This window comes from Amphiura filiformis, chromosome 1 (genome assembly GCF_039555335.1).
Source record: "Amphiura filiformis chromosome 1, Afil_fr2py, whole genome shotgun sequence".
Lineage (NCBI taxonomy): Eukaryota > Metazoa > Echinodermata > Ophiuroidea > Amphilepidida > Amphiuridae > Amphiura > Amphiura filiformis.
In genome coordinates this window covers 45,788,379-45,799,828 of record NC_092628.1, presented here as the reverse complement: position 1 = coordinate 45,799,828, position 11,450 = coordinate 45,788,379, and positions in this window count along the sequence as shown.

The window sequence follows — 11,450 nt, the reverse complement described above, 5'->3', positions numbered from 1 at the left end:
AAGGATCAGGCTATGGTTCACACATACGGGTGCGATGATGAGATTGTTGATGAGAGCGTGGCCACTGATGACATCGGACAAAACCAGAATGTAATCAATCAGGGTTCAGTTTTTGCCGGCAAAAACCTGTTTTTGCCGGCAAGGGTAGCAAAAACTCACTTATAGTCACTCAAATATTAAAAAGTAACACAGAAAGCTCATAAACAGTAACACACAACTTTTAATGAATCATTCAACTTATTTTTTGTCTCATCAAGTCCTTAAAATGAAAAAGTTTTGAATTTGATATATGCCACATTTCAGTTAAATGCACACTTGAGCAATGAAAACTCATGCCTTTAATTTTACTTACTGTTACTTATAATTACAAAATATGGCCTTGTTACACTCAGAAAATTATTTTTGTAACTTAATAATTTGTTTTGAGATGAAAAAACTGAACAACAAATCACTTTTTTAGTTTTTGCCATTTTTTGCCAAGCGGTTAAAACCACTGGTTTTTCCACCTGCGGCAAAAACCTGCGAACCCTGTAATCAATGCTGTCGACACCATGAACAAGACCAGCTCGGCTGACATTGAGATAGAAATTTCCGCTGGATCCATGGACGTGTGCAAGCGTTCAAATTCAAATGTAAGAAGAAGCACCCGTAAGAAATAGGTAGTGGCTAACTATGAACAAATTTTACACAAATGTGTGTGCCACACAATTTTTGAGAATTGTAAATATTATAATCTGAACATTGCAAGCTTCCTTTTATGTGTATTACGCGTGCGACAGCAAGCGTGTGCATGGAACCTTGTGGAAAATAATACCAACTGGATGGTTGCTTAATTTGTAAAAGGAAATCTACAAAATATTATAGGTATAGTTTGTAAAATCGAAAAGAAACAAAGATTGGAAGGGGGCACTCAACTTACGATGTGACGATATATGCCTGTCAATAGGCCCCTTTTTGAACAAGTGTCATTAAAAAAAACCTAAGTAAAGTGTCACAATCATGTCTAAATGGAACTCTGTTTCAGATAGCAAAATTGTGGAGTCCTGTGTTGGTGGTAGCTTAGTTAAAGAAACAGAAATTCTACAATCCCCGAAATATGTCCTTGAAATGCTTTAGGCATCTTGAATGAAATCAAAAGTGTATTTTTAATGTGGATAAAAATGTTCAATATTTGGAATTAGAAGAAAGCTGGGCCATCAATTAACACTTTTCCCTTCCCCACCCCCATCATTCAATGTTGCGACACTTTGGAGACACGCTGAACACATTTGCATCGTTTCAACATTGCACGGGGAGTGGGGGACTTATTTTCCCTAAAGGCGCTTTAATGTTTCAAGACATATTTCGGGATTGTAGGATGTTCTAGCATGTCTACAGACATACTGAATGGTTTTGAAAAATGCACGGTTGTTTGATTAACATTTATTTATTAATTTTTCTAACAAACATTATTATAATGTTCAATTCTAGACCTGAATAATACCAACAGCTATCACACAAATAAACTATATACACATATATTTTGTAGCCATTTTTTTAACATAGATTTTCGTTTCTATATCAAATTATTCATCTTTTTCTTGTTCTTTGTGGCAATTTTAATTCTATTAACTGTACATTTGTGTGCAAATTGAGGGCGCTATTTACATATATTATAAATTTAAATTAGCCAAATAATATGAGTCATACCTTATATTTCATGATAAAAAGTTTTTTGAAAATTCCTTTGTCATTTGTTAGTCTGTTCGCTAATGTTCTAATACCATTTTACAAATGTCTACACCTTGTAAAGATGCAAACAAGATTTTTGATAAATAGCGCCATCATTGTTCAACTTTTCTTAAAAATTACTCAGTTTTACATGCCATCAAACAACCATGAATGGCCTCAGCTGGTGACTCTGCAACTTGTCACATACCGGAGGTAGATTCGGCGTGGCACCCGTTAAACGAAAAGTCATCCAAGCAAGTCATTGAAGCGTTATGAACGATCAATAAATCAGTTTCAAGATGAGCAATGGTGAAAATACAATATGCTAAATGTTAATAACATTTTGTTGGCAGGTTCCTCTTGGAGTGAGAAAACTTGATGAGAATATAACTGGGGATTTGATAACAATGATTGAAGTGTTACAATATTACGTGCCACATGACAAGTTGGGAGCGGCCCTACAGGCACTTGGGTTTGGAGATGGAATGACAGCGAAATGGATCTTGATGGCTCACCGGGGACGGAAAAGCGACCAGGCGATGATTTCAATGCTGTTAAGACTGGTGCCGTCGCCACAAGATTGGCATAAGTGGGTATTGCTCTTACAGGTACCCGATGATGAGCCCATTCTCCTTGATGTAAGAGAGTTGGAGCAAGATTCTTGGTGGCTGCCACTTCAAGAGCAGCAGCTTCTTAAGGAAGAGCTGGTGGTATGTATCAGTACACATGTAAATACAATTTTTTTTTTTGAGATATGGAAGTAATGATGAAATTTCTTTACAATTGTAGTATTTACTGTCAATCAAATGAAATACCTTTTTATGGTAAGCACTTTTTGATAAATTCTACACCAGGTGATTCTGCTGTGTATGATTTCGGTAGGGATTTGCCCGCAACGGACGGGTGATTGTCAGTTGCAAGACTTTTATGTGTTGCAACCAGATCCAAGGGAATTGTCCACAGTGGACAAGTGTATTTCCAGTCCCTAATTTATTAACTATGAACTCATCGTTCATTTTTAAGTGTGTTGAGCCATGCTACTTACAACATAATAATCAAAAATCAATCTTTACCACCTACAATAATGCATATGTTCTAAAATTCTGTAAGGTAAATTTGTTGTACCTATTTCCATCTTTGAAAGTAACTAGTAATTCATTTCACGTATAATTGCATTTATTAATAATTGAACAAAGTATAATCATCCATGTATTAAATGTCATTTATTTCCAAATGTCATACAGATCACAATTTCCAGAATAATTACCAAATATTTGAAGTGTTTGAAGGAAGTTCCAGTTGAGGAACATATACCTCATAATTATTCTACAGAAACAACACAGAAAGGTGACCCAACATGGACGCAAAAACGAAAGCCGAATACGAATAAACAGCCATCAGGAGAAGCAGCAAGTGAGGACTCAGAGAATAAGGTAAATTAAAAAGGGATAGTTACAAAGTTTAAAAACCACAATATTGAACAAAATAGCATTTCTCAAAACCAACCACTTCGAGGCAGAATTGATAATGGAGATTTAAACACTAGGATAAACTGCTGTTGTTTTAGCTTTAAAATGATGCTTTACTTTTTCAAATCAGATACAGTAAAAGTGTTTTGTGAGGCAAAGCAAGCTCAAATTTCTTATTATTTTCCTTATATTTTCTCATCTTCTTTCTTTGTTATCTGCTAATGAATGTGATGTGATTATACATAGTACATCATCGCGCATATAGGTTGTCTTTTTGTAAGCTTCACTTAAATTCTGATTGTGATGACTATTTTACCTTTGTTTGGCAAATCCATTTTAACTATAGTAATTTGATAATTGGAATCACTAAGGTGATGAACATAATTATACAGTTCATAAATTTGCAAAAAAAAAGAAGACGGGTATTGATGAAAATCATGTTATTTCGTTACATTAATATCTTTTATCTTAATTCATTCTTGCATTTTTTAAATTTACACAGAAGAGAAAGCGAGCGCCAAACTGGAAGCCGCTAGAAATAACCACATTGGCAGCCTTTGTGCAAGAACATAAAGCTCTTTTGTTTGGTTCCAAAAAGGGAAGCGGGAGAGTTGAAACAGTTAAACGAGAATACTGGGAAAGGTTTTTTTTTTAAAGTGATAACACAATGCATGTAGGACTATATTTAATATCTATTCATTCTTTTGCATTAAATTGCAAGAACATGTTTTTTTCCTAATAATGTACCATATCGATACAAAACCAACATCTATTTTTATTTTGAATTTTTGGTGGACCGCATAGTGAGACCACTCTATATTAGTGTATGTTACTAGCTTACTTACTAAGTGACTAACCATTTGTATCAGTACACATGTGAACACATGTGGGATATGGAAGTGATGATGAAATTTCTTTACAATTGTAGTATTTCTGTCAATCAAATGAAATACCTTTTTATGGTAGGCAGTATATGGTAAAAAAATAAGAATATTTTGCAGAATTCCATCAAAAAAGAAATCTGCAAAATATTCTTCAAAAACAATCTCAATATAACCATTAAAGCCATAGAGAAAACTGTTGATTACTTAGACTTTACTCTTGACTTGCGCGATGGATCATATAGACCCTACATGAATACCAACAATATTCCCCTTTACATACATAGAGACAGCAACCACCCGCCATGCATAATAAGCAACATACCAGACAGCATAAACAAACGCCTCACCAGAATTTCTTTTTATTATTTCTTTCAATGAACAAGCCTTCAAGTTTGCCATTCTGGCGCCATATTGTTTGATTTAATATCTTCCTTCAGCCATACTAAATTTACTAGCCAATGTATTGGTTTTCCCACATTTTGATTATTGCAGTTCTGTTTGGTCAAACTGCATTTCTGAGCATTGTAATTCTCTCCAAATTCTTCAAAACAAACTTGCTCATGTTCTTTTGTCTGCGGACATTAGAATACCCATTTCTGATATGATGAACACTCTTTCTTGGGACAGATTAAACAAAAGATGGGAGAAACAGCTTCTCGTACCTGTTTTTAAATGTCTTCATCATGATGCTCCATCTAAGGCAATTTATTTTTACTTCTTCAATTCATTCGAAATGTATCTTGCAATACACTTGTCTTGCCATCTTGGAATAATAATTCAGGCAAACAAACTTTTTCTTACAGAGGTGCCTCAGTGTGGAACAGACTGTCTTCCGATGTTCGCAGTACTCCGACATCAATGAATGTGAATATGTTTAAATCAATCATAAGCATTTAATTCACACCTTTCCACCTCTGTAGTAGTACGATACTTAATTGCACTACCTGTATGTTAAGATACATACATGTTTTACATTTTATCATCTTGCTTTGTAAATATTACCTTTGTATTTTTTTTCTTTTTTGTATTATGTAATTAATCTCTTAATATGTAAAACATGTTAAAATCTTATATTATTCAATTACAATGTATTAATAATTATATCAGGGTCTCATGGGAGATCAGTTATTGTAAACTGAATGAAATACCCTGAATAAAAATTGTTATCTATCTTGTTATCTATCTTTGCAGAAAAGCGGATATAGTGAGACACTCACATTCAATGGTGACCAGAAACCGAATAAAGACAAAGATAAACGACAATGTTCAAGAAATACAACTTGGTTCAACCCACCATATAGTGAAAATGTGTTGACAAACCTTGGAAGAAAATTCTTCAACTTACTGGACAGATGTTTTCCCCCAGGACATAAATTGCACAAACTCTTAAACAGAAATACTGTCAAACTTAGTTAATGTTGCATTACAAATGCGAAACAAATTATAACTTCACCCAACAGAACAATGTTGTGCAAAGCAGAACAAGGAACCAGATGAAACTAGATGGACCGCGCTTCTCGGGTGTCACGGTTTTCGACGCACAGCGTCGACCGTGATGGCTCCACCAAAGGGAGTGATGTGGCACTCATACCCATGACAGTTCTAATTTTGCAGTACAAAGTTTTTACTTTGCACAATTTTAGCTAGATAAATTAGCAACAAAATGAGACCAAAACTAGTTCAGTATCCCTCTCCATTCTTGAGATCTGGGACAAAATGTCCTGAATAAAATGAAAAAATGTAACACCTCCACCTTTTCCTAAACCCAAATTCATGACGCCCTACCTACTAGCTAGAACCACATAATTCAATGGACATACTGTAACAAGTCTTTCTGAATACTAATATGTAAATTAGAAGATTAATAACAGTATTTGAACCACTTATTTGAACCACTTAATTTATATTAGCTTGTGTTGTAATACTAACAATAGTATTCTTACCACTACCACTAGTATTTTAACAACCGACTAGTATTTTAACAACCGACTAGTATTCTGAATACTAATATGTAAATAAGAATACACACACTAGTATTCTGAATACTAATGTAAATGAGAACAACTCACTAGTATTCAAACTACTTATAAGTATTCCTATAGGCCGAAATATTTAAATGAGAATACTTCCTAGTATTCTTAATACTAAAATGAGAATACTAATATGTACATGGCACAATTTACCAGTGAAGGTCACTCTTACAAATGAGTTGGCTTACAAGTAAGTCCCGTGTGGACACACACTCGCTTGTAGCATAATTTAATTGCTTGTAAGAACATTCAAAAGTAGGCTACCATCTAAACACACCTAATATTTTTAGTTCATTTACCAATTTCTTTTTTAACATCCATCTAGTGCATTCAAAGCCATAAGTACAAGTACTGGCTTCTAAAAGCAGGTGCCAACAAGATCTCTAAACCTCTTGCCTACATTTTAAATCTTACCATCCTCACCACCTCCATTCCCAAGGAGTGGAAAAGGGCAATTGTTTCACCCATATTTAAAGTGGAGAAGAAGTCAGATTGCAGCAATTACAGACCTATTTCTGTCCTTCCTGTCATCTCTAAAATTCTTGAGCGTGCTGTCCACACCCAAGTGTACGAATATCTTTAACATAATGGGCTCTTTAACAACTGCGCAATCTGGCTTCAGACCCAAACATTCTACACTTACTGCAATAACTGATGTTACTGACTATATTTTTAACAACATGGATAAAGGTGAAGTTACTGGGGCTGTATTTTTAGATTTAAAAAAAGCATTTGATACGGTGTCTCATACTGTTCTCCTTCGCAAACTGTCCTGGTATGGAATCAAAAACACTGAGTTGGGATGGTTTTCAAATTATTTGAAAGGTCGTGAGCAAACAACTCTAATTGATGGTGTGCAATCTGATCCGCAACCAGTAACAGTCGGTGTGCCTCAAGGCTCAATATTGGGGCCCCTTCTTTTTATTTTATTCATAAACGATCTTCCCAACGCAATCAACAAAAGTAAGGTTGTCCTATATGCTGACAACACTGCAGTTTTGTTTAGTTCAAACAATAAGTCTGAAATAGAGCATGTTTTAAACCAGGATCTAGACCATATTTCTAAATGGATGAACACCAACAAATTAACCCTTAATGCCTCTAAAACAAAGGTTATGACTTTTGGAACACACCAAAGAACTAGAAAAATGGGTGACTTGGGAATAAAAATCAATAATGAAATTCTTGAGAATGTGAATGAGTTTAAATATCTTGGTATGTGGTTTGACCCGCAACTTAAATGGGATAAGCATATTGAAAAAATGGCTGGCAAAATATCTTAATATTTTATGTAATGCTATCATCTTGCCTCACATCGATTTACAATTTATATAAATGACCTCTCTAACCACCTTAAGAGTACTGATTCCAAGGTCTATTTATATGCTGATGATACAGCCATTTTTGTAAAGGGTAAATCAGTCGAAGAGATTAATAGAACTCTTAATTCAGAGCTGGATCATATTTCCAAATGGTTGCAGAATAACTACCTCACTTTGAATGTCAAAAAAACCAAATCCATGTTGTTTGCAACTCAACAAAAATTAGGCAGAACCGAAGAGTCTCTCAATGTTTATATCAAAAACGACCCCATCGAAAATGTAAATTGTTTTAAATATCTTGGCATTTGGTTAGACCCCTCTCTCACTTGGAGTGTTAACACCGATAAATTGGTCTCTAAAATAAACAAACGTATCGGTTTGCTTAGGCGTGTTCGCAATATCCTCCCGCAACACACATTAAATTTGCTTTTTAAATCACTTATTGTCCCTCATTTCGATTATTGTGACGTTGTATGGGGGAATGCATGCAAGACTTATCTTTCTAAATTTGACCAACTTCAAAATGCAGCTGGTAAGATAATTCTCGGTCTTCCTCGTAGGTATCCTACCAACGTTTTGCTTCGTACCCTTGGGTGGCAAAAGCTTCATGATCGTCGCTCCATGTCATGGTTTTCAAAAGTCTTACATGCAGTCTTCCTTCCAACCTGTGCAATATTTTTAATCATGCTCATAAAACCCATAACCACATGACGAGAGCATGCTCTCAGGGAAACCTGGTCCCCCCTTCATGCAAAAATAATTCTGACAAACGCAAATTTATCTCAAGAGGGTGGTGTCATTTAATGAATTACCTCAAATAGCAAAAAATCCCCTTCCAGTAAGTCTCGGAGCATTCAAGCATATTTTATATTCACATAACACCATTTTATTCATTACTTTTCTTCGTGCAATTTTGATATTTAAAATGCTCCTTCACTATAATTATGTGCATCTAATGTAATCCCAGCTGGCATGGGTATTTAAATGTATTTTTACATAGTGTTTTATTAAGTATGTTGTATACATGTGCAATTCTATCTTATTATCTGTATTCCATATTTAATTTTAATGTATGTGTTTTTAAAAGATTTTGATGTATTTTGTTTGACCCCTGGGCACCCCTGAAAAACAGTGCTTGCACTGATGGGGTTTCCCCAGGCAAAATAAGAACTAATAAAATAAAAAAATAAAATAAAATCGACTACTGTTGTACAATTTGGTCAACTGCCGCAAGATAATATATTAACAAGAGCTATATAGAAATTGTCATGCGAGACATGACACACAAGCCGACCTGTTGATGGGTCAAGTTTGAGCAATTTAGAAATTTGACCTTTGACCCCTAAACTTTGACCTTTGGGGTCATAAATATTTTTAACATGTTTAGAATGTCATAAGAATAATTCCTGTTGAATTTGAGCTCGATTGGACCAATTTCGAAATTTGACCTTTGACCCCTATAACTTGACCCTTGGGTCACGGATGGGGTCAACTGCTCTTGCATTGTGCTTAGGATGTCATAAGAAAGATTCCTGGTGAATTTCAGCTTAATCGGAACTTATACATGGATTTTGATTTTTTTAAATTTTTGATTGACCTTTTGACCCCCTTAATGACCTTTGACCTCAACACCGACAAAATGCATTGTTCCAATTTTAATTAAAAAATTCTAACATGTTCAGTTGTTGAGATAAAAATTCTTGAAGTTATTTAGCTAAAAACAGGAAGTGACCCCTTAATGACCTTTGACCCCAAAAATAAAAATACCATGCATACAACAAGTAACACTGATTCATGTATGATGGTTATATTACTCTGGTCTGTTTACATTTTGAGATAAAAATCTTTTGAACATTTTGGTTTTTGACGGAAGTAACCCCTTAATGACCTTTGACCCCAAAACTGTAGGCATCCTAAAGACCCTGGCTAGTAGAGATGCATGTGTGCTAATGGCGACTCTCTGCTATGTAATTTGTAAAGACAGTGATTTTTTGAATATTTTTTAGACTTTGACCGGAAGTGACCCCTTAATGACCTTTGACCCCTTATCTGAGCACACCCTATAGACACCGACTTAAGTCGAGTCACATGATATAACCATGTCCTCATCGCATGAAATTTGTGGAAGGAGTAGCATTTTTTGTGAAATCAACATTTTTGGCCATAAGGTCAAGGTCAAAGGTCACAGTCAGGTCAAAGTCAAATGGAAGGTTTGGCCTAGTCCAGTGGTCATTTGGTTGAAATATGTCGAAGCATAAGAGAGCTAGGGCGAAACGTGGCAAGTCACGCAAAATGTCACGAGTTGCCAGAAGAAGAATTATAAGAAGACAGTACAAGCCGACGTTCGTCGTCGGCTTGTAATCAGATTCAAGTCTTACAGAACAGAGTAGCCAGACTGAATCTTGGGTGTAAAGTTAGGGATTAACATGTGAAGGATTTGTACAAACAACTCAATTGGATGAAGGTAAATCAGCGGGCTGATTATTTTAGAATTATTCTTATGTATAAATGTATTAATAATGTGGCTCCTGAGTACCTGAGGGACAACATTCACTCACAAATAAACATTCACTCATACAACACTAGATTTGTTGCAAATAAAAATGTTTTCCATTCTTCTGTTCATACTGAAACTGGTAAACGTTCCTTCAGGTACTCTGGAACAACAGTATGGAATAACCTCCCTGACAATTTAAAACAAATAAGCAATATTATTAACTTTAAAAAGTCGCTCAAGGAGCACATTTTACAAACCTAACTAGTCTATCCTGTTTATAGTCTCATGTGTTTTAATATTTTATGGTATTACTCTGTATATATTATGTAGTTTGTAATTTTATAACATTTATTTGTTTTATATTTTGTATTTATAATTGGTGCAATGACTTTCTAAGTGTATTTTACATTTATTTCCTTGTAAATCATTTGTTTATGTTTTATTGTATCGAGGGCCCCTGTGGAAAGCAGTGCTTGCACTGATCAGGGTTTACCCTCGTTAAAGATGTCATTAAATAAATAAATAAAAATAAAAAACTGACAAGAAGACAGCCTCCACGCAAAGGCATTATATGCAATCTACCATCAAGTTCTTGGAATTCCTATGCCTGCACCATAATATGGTGCAGTGCATTAGGATTACCCAAGCAAAGATCCAACTTGCTATTGGAAATTTGAAAACATCCAATAGGTCTCTGACTGACCTAGTCGATGCAGAGAGGAAGACCAGGAGAGCAACAGTAAAAGGTACTACATGTAGACTAGTTTTCTCAGACATAAGAAATAGTTTCTCTTACAGCCGCGCAGACATAACACATTTTCCAACACGCACCGCATTCAGCAACGCAGTACTGGCTGCATTTGAGGACCCACCATCGCAAGTTTTGCAGTGGGTGTGTGCTCAATTAAGAAGATCACACGGATGGTGGTTTGCACTACCACATGGCCATTAAGTTAACTGACTTCAACACTGGTTGCGGGTAACACAAGAAATTGTATTGCATTTTAGTTCAACACATGTCAACTATTACACAGCCTGGCAGTACGCTACGTGAACTTTTTACAATCACTAGATCACCCTGTCTTGGAATAAAGGATGATAATTGAGGTATTCATCAGATTGCAGGTGTACGTGGATCTGTTGACATAGAGCCACAAAATATGCAAGGTATACGGACCCGGATAATTAATTGATGTACTCACAGTCTATATGGATGTACACTGCCCACGAAATACAGAAATGTATGTTATAGCAGATAACAGGTGTTGCCAGAGTTCATTTTGATTAACGTATCTCATTTCTCATTCTATTAAGTCCAATAATTTAGATTAACAAGAAAAAACAACATAACAAGTGAAGTTAAAGTTCGAATATGCATTATTTACCTACGGTGGTTTACCGGGTGAATGCGGTGGCAATATGCTAATAGGATAATGTACTAACAATATAGTATGATTAATTTGTAAAAGGAAATCGGCCAAACATTTCAGCTGCAGCTACAATAGTCTTTAGTTTTCTTTAGTTTGCAAAGTTAAATT